Source organism: Diceros bicornis, chromosome 20 (assembly GCF_020826845.1).
Source record: "Diceros bicornis minor isolate mBicDic1 chromosome 20, mDicBic1.mat.cur, whole genome shotgun sequence".
Taxonomy (NCBI): domain Eukaryota; kingdom Metazoa; phylum Chordata; class Mammalia; order Perissodactyla; family Rhinocerotidae; genus Diceros; species Diceros bicornis.
In genome coordinates this window covers 35,473,229-35,487,883 of record NC_080759.1, presented here as the reverse complement: position 1 = coordinate 35,487,883, position 14,655 = coordinate 35,473,229, and positions in this window count along the sequence as shown.

Sequence of the window (14,655 nt, the reverse complement as noted above, 5' to 3'; positions counted from 1 at the left end):
CTATTTATTTCCTTCTTAGAATTTGGCAATTTGTAACTTATATGTTTGTTTGCTTGTTTAATGTCTGTATTTCTGGAGGACTATAAACTTCATGAAGGCGGATACTTTATTTTATTCATCACTGTATATTGAATGCCTAGTACAGACTCCTGAATTACAGGCTCGATAACTACTTTTGAATGTGAAAATGGAGTTTCTTCAAGCTATATTACAAGCTTAATTGAGGTTACAATATCATGTAGCTTTTAGATCTCATTGGAAATAAATTTCTATATATATCCCAGATAATATTTCTCAGTTGTTTTACTTTAATTTTTATAAAATCCAGAACTGCTTCCACTTAATTTTGAATGCCAACTGAAAAGACCATGCCATTTGAGTACCACGAAAAAGTAGTGCCTATACTGCTATGAAAGCTTTTCCCTGAATTATTTTGGATAGATAAAGACCAAGACCTTGAAGCCCATGATGATTCAATATTATCCCCAGTTGCATATCTAGGAAAGGACATGGAGATTACTTAACTTCTCTTTACCCAAATTCTCCTAGACTGGGTAAATCTGTTCAATTTCTAAGACCTTTCTAGAAGATTCTACACCTAGCTTTTGGAACCAATTCTAATGTATACCATATATCAGGCTTCACTGTCAGGACTTTCTTTCTTCTAATGTAAACCTTTGTGCTTAGGTCTGTTTCTTCTTGTGAAGTGAAAATAGCAAATGGCTCTCATCTTTTGGTGAGAATCCTTCAAAGCCTAGAAAACCATCTTTCAATCATCACTAGTCCTCACTGTCCCATGTTCATGTGGTTTTGAGATGTTTTAAACTAATCTCTGCAAATCCCCCGTCTCCAGGCAAAATTGGTAGCAAAGCATCAACCCTGATGTTGGTGTGCATGTTAAAACATCGCCCTGACTCAAAGAATCGGAATGTAATTTACTACTGGGGATAAACTGTGAAAACACCTTCATGATCAAAATAAAAGATGAAAAAGAAGAGTATCTTTGGGCCCCAGGGAGAATTAGATTTGATGGTATCTGGTGTAACTTGCAAATGCTAACACTTCTTAGGACAACAACAGAACCAGAAGACAGCAGCCCAAAGAGAGTTGTACTTGAAAATGTCCCTGCCTATTTGGGCAAATCAACAGTGAAAAATACTAAGACATTGAGTACATTTTTTATTTATATCAAGTGTTTGCTTCTTTCCAAAGTTCATTTTGTTGTCTTTTTAACCGGTGTATTCTCTGGCTGCTGCTGCTACAATGGGTCCTGCTGCTTGGCATGCAAGTGTTAAGAACCAACTAGCCAAGGTAAAGAGGAAGGAGAGACCCACGAAGCCTTACATACATATCTACGACTCAGTAGGGCTTGTGATAACATTTACAAGAGAAGACTGCCTGCCAAACTAATTTCAGAAAAGGTGATGATTATGTTTTCTGCTATTAGATACAATGTCATGTAAACATGGAGTGTTGGGTGCAAGGATAAAATCAGGGACACGGAAAACCCCCCAGATGCAGAAGCAATGGGGGCAGTGTGTGGAGCAGCCCTAGTAATGTGAAGAGGGCAGAATAACACTGCATTTTTTCAAGAAGAAACAAGGTTTCTTGATGTATCTTTCTCAAAACACTTCTTTCCATCTTCTCTGACACTACCTTCTCCTAGGTAGAGGGTTCTCCTACCTACTCTGTTTTAATCTATGGCTAATCTGCTACCTCCAGCCTTCTAACTGAGAGCCTTCATTAAGCCCCATCATCACCCCTTTCCTATGATCTGGTTACATTTTCACTCCTAGAGTGAACCATGCTCTGGTCTCTAGCTATCACCCAAACTCTGGACCTTGTATTTACAACTGCCATCTAGAATTCTCCATAGAGATATATGTTGTAATAGATTGTAAAGTTGAATAAACTTCATAAGAATGAGCCACTTCTTTCATCAACTAAAGAAGAACAAACAAAATATACCGGTAACAACCTATATCTCAGGGTAGATGTTCATCTATCTTTCATAGAATCTAAATATAAGTATGGTATTCTGTTTATAGGGAATCCTCAATATAAGTTATTGACTGACTAATATGCATTCATATGAATTAATGTGAGCAAAACTTTATATAACAGATTATTGAGGATAAGTATTAATGTTTTTATGAGCTATTTAAGGTCACTAGTATTGGGTTAATGAGTGACAAAGATAAAAATAGAATTCTTTGACTCCCATTTTGTTTCTGTCTTCTTTGAGTCTGTCTGGACTCCAGGGCAAGGAAACTGTGCCTTCAGTACCCCTGTACCAGTTAGTCACTGGCTGTGGGCTGCCCCAGGGAACTTCCAGCTCCCTGCCTGTGTGGGCAAAGGCTCAGGAGCACTCTGGTCATCTTCCAAAGAAAGTTGTTGGTGTGAGCTGTTGGAAGCAAGGGCACAGAGAAGCCAGCGGAGGGTCACACAGAAATGGTAGGCGGTGCACTGGTACTATCCTCTACACCAAGAAAAAATGTAATGTCTCATAAAGCATGGTATTAATATAAGTCTACTTTTGTCTCTTGAAAATTCCAGTAACTTTTGAAACAAATTTCCAGAGTTTCCAGTGTGACATCGTCACTGCTCAAGACCTAACTTTACCACTGCCTTGAAAGATGCTCCAAGTGGACTCCTCTCCCCAACTGCCTCAGTTGTGTAGCTTGAACATCTCACCTGGTGACAAGGATGACATTAGAGTAGCACACCGAGGGGCAGTTGGGGCAAAGGACATTGTACCTGAGGACTATTTGGGAACACTAATTTCTAACCGTGGCTGTGATACTACAAGAGGCTGGCAGTGATCATAAGAGATGCCAGAGAAATTCTCAAGAGAATTTTTTTTATTTTTTAGGTGGGTTAAACAGCATACATTTATTTCTCATAGTTCTGGAGGCTGGGAAGTCCAAGATCAAGGTACCTGCTTATCTGGTGTCTGGTGAGCATCCATTTCTTGGCTTGTAGACAGCTGGCCTTCTTGTTGTATCTCAAGAGAAAATATTTGGGTCTACTTTTGCGCAAAAACGTTAGTAAGAGGTATACCTGAAAGAAAGAGAAATAAGACTTTTTAAAAATTCTAAAACAAAGAAAACTTAAACACATCAATAAAATTGCCCTTCAAAATAGCACCCCCAGGGTTTGTCCCCTTATTCCAGCATAGTGGCCATTGTTCAAGTGCCTCCAGGGACAGCTATGAGCCAGACAAGACAATTAATACTTTTACTGTACGCTTACGTCCTGACGTGTTCTCAGAAATGTGAAACACGACTTAGTAAACTGTCTCACTTATCAGATTTCACTCCAAATGACTTTTAATTGTTTACAAAATTTTAAAAAATCACCCTCAGGGGATGAAAAATTTCCACCACTGAAGGCATTATGTAGATCTGTTAGGCATTATGTAGAAGTGCCATCACGTAGATAAATAAAGCCCCGAAGTTGGAATTACTTGGATATTTCATGTCAATGTGGCTTTTTTGCGCACATTGTCCAGATAACTTATTGATTTTCTTCTGTAGTACATAACGTGTTCTGACTTTGTCATGGTTAGTGTGCCTTAGCAGGTATTCAATTTTTCCATATTTTGTCATTTAGAAAATAATCTCATACAGCATGGAGGCCCAAATCCTCCAAAGTCCATGCCTTCATGTTTATGGAAATATACACTGTACCTGAATTCCTGGGGCCCAATAACTAAAATGGGGAACAGAATAATTGAGGATCAAATGTAGTCTTCACATTCATGACTACTGTACAGTAAAATCTGTTGTGAGTCGAAGATTTACACTATGCAGTAATTAATACCATCCTGTGGTATTTGCACAATTAACACAAGAACACACATTGTTTTTTAAATGTTAAAACTAGTTAAACATTGATGGTGTCTGCTATCTTGTCTCATACAAGAAAAGGGACAGAAACAAAAGAGGCAAAAAAACAGGAGGGCTTTATGGCATGTGTCACACCATTTATAGAAGGATTTGCTCAGGTGAACGACTAAAGAACATGGAGAGGTTTTCACAGTGGAAGTCATCTTAATCTATTTCTGCTACTAGATTTGAGAGTCTTCATCACAGCTTGAGGAAACAGAAAATTTCATTTCACTAAAGAAAAAATGACTATGATATGGCAGCACAAAACATTTCAGAATCACAGAGTGGAAGAGTCTTGTGGAAGTAATTTATTACTTTCCACCGACTTCAAGAATAGCCATTTTTGAAGCCTTCCTAAATGAGGCAATATTTTACATGAAATTTTTTACATGAAAATATTTACTCTAAAGAAGGAGATTCTAAAACTTATTTGGAAATGCATTTCAATCACAGACAACCAAAAAATAAACGAAGCCACTCATCTTTTATTAAAATCTATTTTTGCCTTTGTTATTAATGGAATTGATAATCAGGATTAATTGTTCTCTGAATAAGTTTGCTACTTAAAAACAAACAAAACTCATTATTAAGTTTTCTTCAGTTTTCTTATCTCCAGGCTTACAGGCCTAGTACTTTAACCTGATCCTTCAAGTGTAATTTTCTAACCCTTTTAACAATCTTTTTGATTCTTTGCCAAGCTCCATTCATCTTAAAATAGAGCTGGTGTTAGTTAACATGCTCCAAATTGTTGTCAACAAACAAAGAATTGACATTATTTGTCCTTCCCCATCTCCTGGTAGCATTATCTAGAAGCCTGGCCAAGATGTAGGAAGTGCATCGTGTCCATAAGCCAATGAGAGAATTATTGGCTAAAGCATTGTCTAAAGTCAACATCTGTGGTTTCATTTGTACTATGTCAAATAAAATAAAGTAGTATATGGCTTTGCAGAAACAAGAGGGCTTTGAGTAAGAAAGAGGAGAAGTGAGTCAAAGACAGAGTTGTGGGAAGAACCTAAATGCTTAGAGAATAGATGTTCTATTCTATTTTCACCAGTAGAGCTGAGGCTTTGAAAAGTTAATGGGAGACATCAGAGTATGTTTCTGTGCTGGTGGAAGTGCTTCAGTAGAGAGGGGGTAATAAAAGAAGCAAAGCGATTGAGGAGGTGAGAGTATAGGATCAGGTGAAGGGACTGGATTTTGATACAGCAATGATATTAAATTCAATATAGCTAAAGAAATGCAGAGTTTGGGTACTGAATGCAGTTATAATTTGATAGATTTGATGGTGGACTGCTTCTATTGTCTCTGTAAATGTCATCACTCAGAATGAGGGAAGGTTAGGGGAGTAGGAGATTTGAGAGTAGAGGAAAAATGTGAACTAATAATTTAGCAGAATAGGAAAGCAAATCAACTAGGCGTGTGTGGTAGGATTGCCCATTGGAGGTTAGTGGACATGAATTTAAAGTGAGATCAATCAACACAGTTTTTGGGTGGTCAAGGAAGTCTCAATTTTAGCTGTTAATGCTTTTCACCATTATCATTTGAAAGATATTTCTCTTTGCCCATTGGCTGTTTGGATAACCTCTGGTCTTGGAGAGGGAATGTCCAAGTCCATTGCTGTCTGGAATCACAACCTTGTACAGTATCACAGCTGATAAGAGATAACAGAAACAGGAGGAGGTGCCTGGAGAAGAGAGAGGCCATTTTCTCTTAGCTGGAGTATGTTCCTTACAAGTTGAAGATAAGAAAGCTACAGGGAATCCAGTTTACAGGTCAAGAAGCAGGAAGAAAGGGTCTTAGGATGAATAGCCAACCCCATCTTATCCTAGACAGCAAGGCTCCATCCTATTGTTGATTCTGGGAGTAAAATGGTTTCCCTGGTTACTGGAGCCTGTTTATGCAGTCAGGCCAAAGAAGCAAATATGCTCATGCCATGGCAAGCATACAACAAGCTTTTCTTAACACCTTCTGTATCATCACATTCTCTTAGACCTTCTTCCATCTAGCTGCATTATTTCTGCTCTTCTTCCTCAGTCCCATAACTGGGGGCCTTCTCTAAGGCTCATCCTTGGTTCTTTCCGATGATCTGTTTACACTCTCACTCCTAGAAAGATGGACCATTCTCTTTGACCTAGCTTTCTCCTAAGCTCCCACCCTCTGTCTCCAAATAGCATTTGAACATTTCTACGGAGACAAACATTAATTCATAATTTGTCCAAAATCAAATGTTACTATTACTGTTCTTCCTTGTGGGCCCCCTACCCTGGATTATAGAGCTATCATTCTTACAATCTTCCAAACTGGGAACTTTGCAATATCATGGCTTCGAACTTTTCTTTCTTCATCATTTCCAATCTACCCCCAAGTCCTGCCCATTCCACTTATGAGATATCATTTCTCTCCCTCCTCTTTTCTCCATTCCCTCTGCTATTTTCATCAAGGCCTATAGCATCTCTCTCAAGGACTATTTCATAGTTTCCTAACCTGTCTCCCAAGCTCTAGTCTCTCTGCTCTAAGCCTTCACACTACCATCCATGCTATCATCCATGGCATTCCACTGCTGCTAAATAAAGTCCAAACTCCTTAACATGGCACTTAAAGTTTTCAGTTATATGTCTCTAGTCTTTCCAGCCTTATTTTATATAATACACGTGTCCTCACCACATTCGTGGCACAGCAAACTGCACCTCTGTCCAAGCATGCCCGGTTCTCTTTCCTCCACGTCTTTCTCATGCCATTGCTTTCATAATCATTTCTTTCTTCCCTCATGATCCCTCCCCAATTAAATATCCCTGACCCCTCAGATAAACTGTGGATGGCATTACAACATATTGTTTCTATCTATATCTATAATATAAATATATAAAATGTATAAAACATGAAAAATAAAATGTAGTTGGCTTGAAAACATTATGTATATAGTTACATAGTCACACATATACATGTAATGTTTTCAAGTCGATTATGTTTTAATTTTCCACTATAAAGAAATACTAGCACACTGAAGAAAATTTGGGAGATACAGATAGGAAAGAGAAAGCTATAGCCCATGGAACAGTCAACATAATACAACCACAGTTAGGGTATTAATACATTTCTTTCTTTAGATGTTTCTAGTTGAAATCATCATGCTCAACATTCTACCAGGTTCCTTGCACAGTGTTCAATGAATCAAAAATTACACCACTAATCAGGTGATTTTTGATGTAAACTCTCAGGGAACACCAAGTGTGCTCTCTTATTGGTGCTCTGATATTATTATAATAAAAGGACTAAATCATTTTTGTCCAAAGCAACCCAATTAAATACACAGAATCCACAAAAGATAAATTTGGTCAAAAGCTTGAAGGCTTGACTTTCTCACCTGCCTCCATGAAGGCATTTTTGACCATTGCACTAGTCTGTTAGTGCTGCATAACAAAATACCACAGGCAGGGTGGCTTAAACAACAGAAATTTATTTTCTCACAGTTCTGGAGGCTGGAAGTCCAAAATCAAGGTGTTAGCAGATTTGGTTTCTCCTCAGGCCTCTCTCCTTGGCTTGCAGACAGCACCTTCTTGCTGTGTCCTCACTTGGCCTTTCCTCTGTGTGCCTGTATCCTTAGCGTTTCTCTTCTTTTAAGGACACCAGGCATATTGAATTAGGGCCCCACCCTTATGACCTCATTTAACCTTCATTACCTCCTTAAAGGCCCTATCTCCAAATACAGTCACACAGGGGGTTAGGGCTTCAACATATGAATTTTGAGGGATACAATTCAGTCCACAGCACCTATGAAAACTTTTACCTGGCCCCTTCAACACATGACAAAATATACTGACAGGAATCTCATTTTTTTCCCCTCTGCTCTGCTAACAATAGGGGATTTAGAATAAGAAATGTAAAATGCTGTTACATATTTATGTAAGTGTCAAATTGGAAAATTCTGAACCATTTCATGTGGCTGAACATTCACAATGCTATTTGCTTAAGTAAAACTGTGAAAACTTTTTTCCCGTTTTCAACAAAAGTGATATGAAAGAATCCCACTTATATTAACTGAACTTGGCCATAATTCACACTGACACAAAAGGGAGGCAGTGTCATATCTAGCATGTGGCAGCCACAGTCACAGCCTTTCTCACCCAGTTTCCAATTCATCTGGAAGAGCAGTACCTATCTTCCAAGAAGTGATTTCATATTGGATTCGACGTACAGAGCAAATCCTGTTTTGATATGTGTAAGGTGTTGACATTTCCAAAAGAAAGTCACAGGGTGTCCTCTCCTGGGGTTGCCAACAAGCTGGGATTATGGGATCTAGCAGGGCATCTGTTCACCTCTCCTCCGATTTCTAAAAAGTAGGGAAAGTGCTCCACACCAGAGGGTTAGTGGATGTACTCTGCCATCACAAATAGAGGTGTTGACTATGAAGATTACGGAGAAGCAAAGCCATACACTGCTTGTCATCGGGAGGAGGAAGCCTGCCCAGAATCCAGATAACAACAGCTCTCAAAGAGGCTAGAAAACAAATTAAACACCCAGGTGACCACACTGGAAAAATAAATTTTACAGCATAGCATTTGGTTCTTGTAACTGTCAGTTAGCTCTGTGAATGCCCTCAAGCTGGAAACTTGATGTTGGAAGAGTCCCATAGAGATGACAAGGAGGAGCAAATAAGGCTTGGAGCAGTGACCAATGGTTCATCACTGGCCAGTCCTCAGCACTTAGAAAAACTCTATATTTCAGAGGCCCTGATATATTTTGTAGCATTATGGGATTTACTTGGAGAGTCTAATAAAAGTACTTACAACAAAGGCTGTCAAATCAATGCACTTATCATTGCTTTTGGATAAGGACAGGACATGTTATTAAACTCCCCAGGGGTCTTCAAATCTCATTTTACAGTTATTCTGGAGCTCTTTCCTTCAAAACTCTTCTATGAATTAAAAAAATACACATGAATTAACAATGTAAGTTTCATCTCCATTGTTTCCTGCCAGCTCTCTTAGAAAGGTGCTAATAAGCAATAAAATAGTCCCCAAGCAGGAATTTGGAAAGAGAAAGAAGAAAAGCCAAGAACTAAGACAGCTGAAAGCTGCTCACCCAGAATCAACTGTAAATTATTACTGTGGTCTTCTACAATGTGGCCTGCAATATTAGGTTTTCTCAAGCCACTTTTTAAATGACATCACAATGATAACATTATCACTAGGCATTCCTCAGCAGAAAGTTTTCTAGGTAACAGCACTTCTTTCTTTCTTTTTTTGTTCCTTTTTATAAATGGAAAACACAAAATCCATATTTTCCCTAAAAGATAAACATGTGACTCACTTACCACTGTGCTGTGTCTAAAATAACTCTGGCTCAGGGTGTGGACACTATTCCACCCATTGTCATCACAATATTCTTTAAGTAGCCACTTTCAGGTGTAGAACTGTGGAATGAGGTAGCAGCCAGGTCACGTGGTGGTTTTAGTTTACCCTCTCTAACATGCAATTCCAGTTACCAAAAAATAAGTGACTCTTAATGATGGATTCAATAATAGAGGGTGTGGAAGCACTTACAGCTTTAGGACCAGGCCAGGTTTTGCACCAAGAAATTAAAGCACTGACATGGTATTTTATTTTTAATAGGAATTGGGCAAGTAGAAATGACTCACCATGTTTTCTAATTGCACTCAAGACCTGGCTCCATGTCCCCCCCTCTTCTGCTTGGGCAGGAAGTGAAAGAGGTTGTGGAGACTGTGGAATTTGGTGAATCTTGAGACTTTCTCAGCAAGGCTATTTTCTGAAAACCAATAGAGCTTATATTCCACAAAGTTTCACTGTGATTTAAAATTAAAGTTATTTACTACTAGTCTTCATACAGCATTGAATCCTGAAGCCAAATGCCCTTTGACTTCACTATGACATCAGTAAGTGTTTGCCCAAGGAAAGCCAGTTAAAACCGGCCCTCTTGCAATGAGTTATAGATGAAACATTTATCCTGTCATTCTTCATCACAAAAATAGCATGGGGAATGAAGTTCAAGTGGAGCAAGAACTATCCAGAATTTGGGGAAGGGTCATACACTAGCCCTGGACATGATAATTAGGACATATGTACCATTTCCAAGTTGATATCTCCAATTTGGAGAAAGTTCTATAATCTCAGATGAGAGGTTCTTAGTTCAAAGAACTCCTGTTGAATTTCCACTTATCCTTCAAAACACAGATCAAGTAGTTCTTCTATTACGTATTCTTTGGGAATTCCTCCCTTTCCTGCATCAAGGCATTCCCTTCTTTCTGCATTCACTGCACTCTATACATAACTCCATGAGAGAACTCATTGCATTTAGAAAACTATGTGTTTACTTGTCTGTCTCTTTTACTAGACTGTGAGCTCACAGTGGTCAGAGGTTTTTTCTCATTTGTCTTTGTACCTCCAGGATCCATCACCATGCAATATGCTTTTGGAGACTAATTGAAGTCTGATGCTGATGACAACATAGTCAACTTTTCCAGAGTATGGAAATTGTGAACATGCTCCTGGATATCTCCCCTGAAAGCATTGAATGCCGTGAATTCATCACACCTTCACACACACCACTGCAATATCCTATTAATTATAGCAAAGACTTATCTGGAAATTTAAAAAAAGGAATGTATCTCAATCAACATAGAATAAGATGAGACATGAAATTGAGAGATGGGGGAAGGTGATATTTTTTAAACAGGTGTTTTCAATAGTTAGGGTGGAATGTGCTTATCTGGATTTCTCATCTGTTACAGATTTGGCAGGTAATTATATGAGTACCTGGAAGCAGCTGGCCTCTTTAGGAAATCCCTCCATTCTTTCAGTCTACTAGGTCCCTGAAAACCCTACATCTTGGAAGGATCTGGCTACTGAGGCACTAGGAAAGCTTTTATGAGTTCTCCTGGTATAATTAAAACAAAATCCCACTTCTAGAACAGGCATAACCATACAGCCATCTACTGCAGTATCAGTGAAAGAGCGGGTTCATTTCACCAAATTTAGGGATCTGTTAACATCTCTTTGGCTTAATTGTACCATTTGGAATTAAGAGCCACCAGTGAACAGCTAATGGAGAAGGTTCAGGGAAATATAGCAAAGGGGAAGGCTGAGAAGGATGAAGGCATGAAGATCATTTGTAGAATAAAGAGGCTGCCAAATTTCAGGGAACAAATGTAGAAACTATAAAAAATGTTCTAGCAAAGAAAGGAAAGTAAAGGAGAACTAATAGTATTTAGTTCAGAAAAATGTCATTTATTGGTAGATTTCTCATCTCGTTTTAGTAAAAAAATAAGTAGAGAAGATAGGATCAGTTCTATTTTCTTTAATATTTTTCATTTTAAACACTATTTCTAGTGTTTAATGTGTTAGTGTAAAATACAGTATATTTTACTATTGTGAACTGTTAGCCCCTGGATGTATCAAAATAAATTTTATTTAGCATCTCCCATTAGAATGTAAACCCTATAAGTCAGGGATTTTTCTCTGTCTTGTCTGCTGCTCTCTTTCTTGTGGTTTGAATAGCGCCTGGCACACAGTAGGCACTCAATAAATATTTAATGATGGATCCACAAATCTTATTCATTTTAATTCATTACCTTTAATTCATCCTCTACTCTACTGTCAAACTAATCTGTCTAGAACACAAATCAGATCATATCATTACCCAGATTAAACCCTTCAGTGGTTCTTCATCTTCCTCGGGTGAAAACCCAAGCTCCTTAGCAGTCACATAAAGCCTTTCACGGTCTGGCTCTTGTTTGACTCTTCAGCCTTCTCACTTTTAATTAATTAATTAACTAGCTAATTCATTCATCCAACAAATATTTATCAAGTGCCTACTATATTCCAGGAACTTTGTTAGGTACTGAGGACACAAGGGCAAGCAGAAGCAGATAGTTCTCTCACCTCTCATTATACCGTTATTGAAGAAACTAGACTTTTCCTGTGTTTGAAAATAAACCTGACACGTGGGTCATAGAAGAGACCATAATGGAAATCACAAAATATTTAGAACTGATTTATAATGAAGATACCCAAACTTGTGGGATACAGCTAAAGTAGTACTTGAAGGAAAATTTATAGCTTTAAAATGAATACGTTAGAAAAGAAGAAAAGCGCTCAACTTCATCACTTATCAGGGAGATGAAAGCTAAAACCACAATGAGATATACTTCACACTCACCAGAATATATAAAATGAAAAAAAGGACATTATCCAATGTGGGTGAAGATAAGAAGCAACTTGAATTCTAACACATTGTTGGTAGAAGTCTGACTTGTTATAACCACTCTGGTAAACCGTCTGGCAGCATCCACTCCAACCTGTGGTATAGTCATTGGCCAAGTGTTCACAGTTCCCATTTCTTGCTCTCTGCTTTAGCTAGACCAAATGTTGGTTCGGCTTTTCTCCTCCCTGCAGACCCCTAAACTTGGGCTCACTCCCAAGTTCAAGCAAGCATTAAAGCACTAAGCGGCTGGGCCGGCCCTGTGGCTTAGCTGTTAAGTGCGCCAGCTCTGCTGCTGGCGGCCCAGGTTCAGATCCCGGGTGCGCACCGATGCACTGCTTCTCTGGCCATGCTGAGGCCGCATCCCATATACAGCAACTAGAAGGATGTGCAACTATGACATACAACTATCTACTGGGGCTTTGGGGAAAAAACAAAAAGGAGGAGGATTGGCAATAGATGTTAGCTCAGAGACGGTCTTCCTCAGCAAAAAGAGGAGGATTAGCATGGATGTTAGCTCAGGGCTGATCTTCCTCACACACACACACAAAAAAGCGCTAAGGTGCAGAACACCCCTCCTTAACAGCTCACACTGAAAATTGGCTGACCACAGGGAAAAACCTTTCCTGTTGAAGCATCCTGATTTTGCCAGCTGCTCATCTCGACTTTATCCCTGCTTCCCCCACAAAGTTCTTGCTCCTTCTCCCTCCATATAAAAGAAAAGCCTTTTTCCATTTGATTTTGAGACACTTGTAGATTTCTGAGATCAGAGCATCGTCCCTATTGCAATAATCTTTTGGGATAAAGTCTTTCCTTGTCTAATTTCAGCTTTGTTTTTATTTGCTATCGTGCAATGGAACACTATATAGAAAGGAGAATAAGTGAGCCACAACCGTATGCAACAACGTGGACGAATCAAATATAACGTAAAGCAAAAAAGCAAGACCTAAATGTCTATAAACTGTCTGATTTCATTTATATAACGTTCAAAACAGGAAAAACGAATCCATGTTGTTGGAAGTCAGGGTAGTGGTCCCTTTTAAGGAAACAGTTGCTAGAAGGGGACAAGAGGGAAGCTCCTAGGGCACTGATAATATTCTGTTTCTTGATCTGGATGCTTATTACACGGAATGTGTTCAATTTGTAAAGTTTCATCTAGTGATAGATTTATAATTTGGGAAATTTTCTGTGTGTTTTGCTTCCATTAAAAATTGAATCATTTAGAATCACAATTTATTTTTCTCATACAAATTTGTATGAAGCTAAGACAGAAGGGCCTTAATGCTTTCTAACTAGCAAATGAGTATATACCACTTATATATGTGACTTAAATGGTGATGGAGTTAGAGAATAAAATAAGTTAGCCCACAGATCATAAGTTAATTGTCAAGATGCTGGTGTGTTCATTACCACTTAAGGCATTAAATTCAATTTCCTACTAAACATAGTCTAACTAATATATAAAAATTTTGAAAGTATTAATTTTTGCCATAACCACAGTTTTTTTAATGTTCTGTGGAAAAAATGAGAAATCTTCTTATCATTATCAGAAAAAAAGAAGAAAAAAGAAACAATCTCATGATCATGATGTATGACTGGACAGACATGTACATATTTAACTTAAACAAGAACTTCATCCCACCTGGCTGGTTCTCTGGTGTTTGTGTTTTATGGTCACAGGAATGTAAATACCCTCTGACTTTTATTGCCTTAGTTTGTATAGTAACAAAGAATAATAACTAGTTCAGTTACATTTTCAAGATACCTGTCTTAATGGTTTTCTTCCTTATCAAAGCTTCTCATTAAATAATGTTTTTACTTACAACTTAAGGTTTTAGTCACAATTTTAACCAAGAGCTTTACAAAACACATAAGGCTTATAATTTTCCATTTGCATACATTCCAGTGGAAGGATCAGACATAATTAAATAATAAGTAATTATAAAATTAAACTTAATTACAAACCATGATAAATGCTATGAAGGAAAAGTACACAAGTGCTACAAGAACATATTTTTAAAAAATTATTTGGGCTTCAATGTGAAGATTGGATTATAAAGTAGGGAAAAACAAATGGAGGAAGCCAAATTGGGAGGCTTCTACAGTAGTATAGGCTAGAGATGATGATAACTTAAAAAGGTTTTGGCATTAGAACTGGAGAGAGGGGATAAATTTGAGGCATTTGGGAGGTAAAAATCTCTCATCATGCCTCACGCTGTAGCTACGTAAAACAGCACGTGTCAACTTTGTCTTGCTTTGTACCTGTTTCTTCCCTGGACCATCTTTTCTTTAAAGTTTCACCTAGCTACATCCCACTCATCCTTCAAAACTCTGCTCTTCCGTGCACTCCCACGGCTCCCTGTTTTTGCCACTGTTGTCACACTTGTCACACCATCTATAAGTCATCTTCTTATTTGTTGGTCTCCCTGCTAGACTATGAGCTATCTGAGGTCAGTGTTTGTCTATTTTGCTTCTGTAGCCCCAGAGCTGTAGCCATGACTGGAACAGAGTAGGAAATAAGTATATGTTAAATTACTAAGTGAATCAT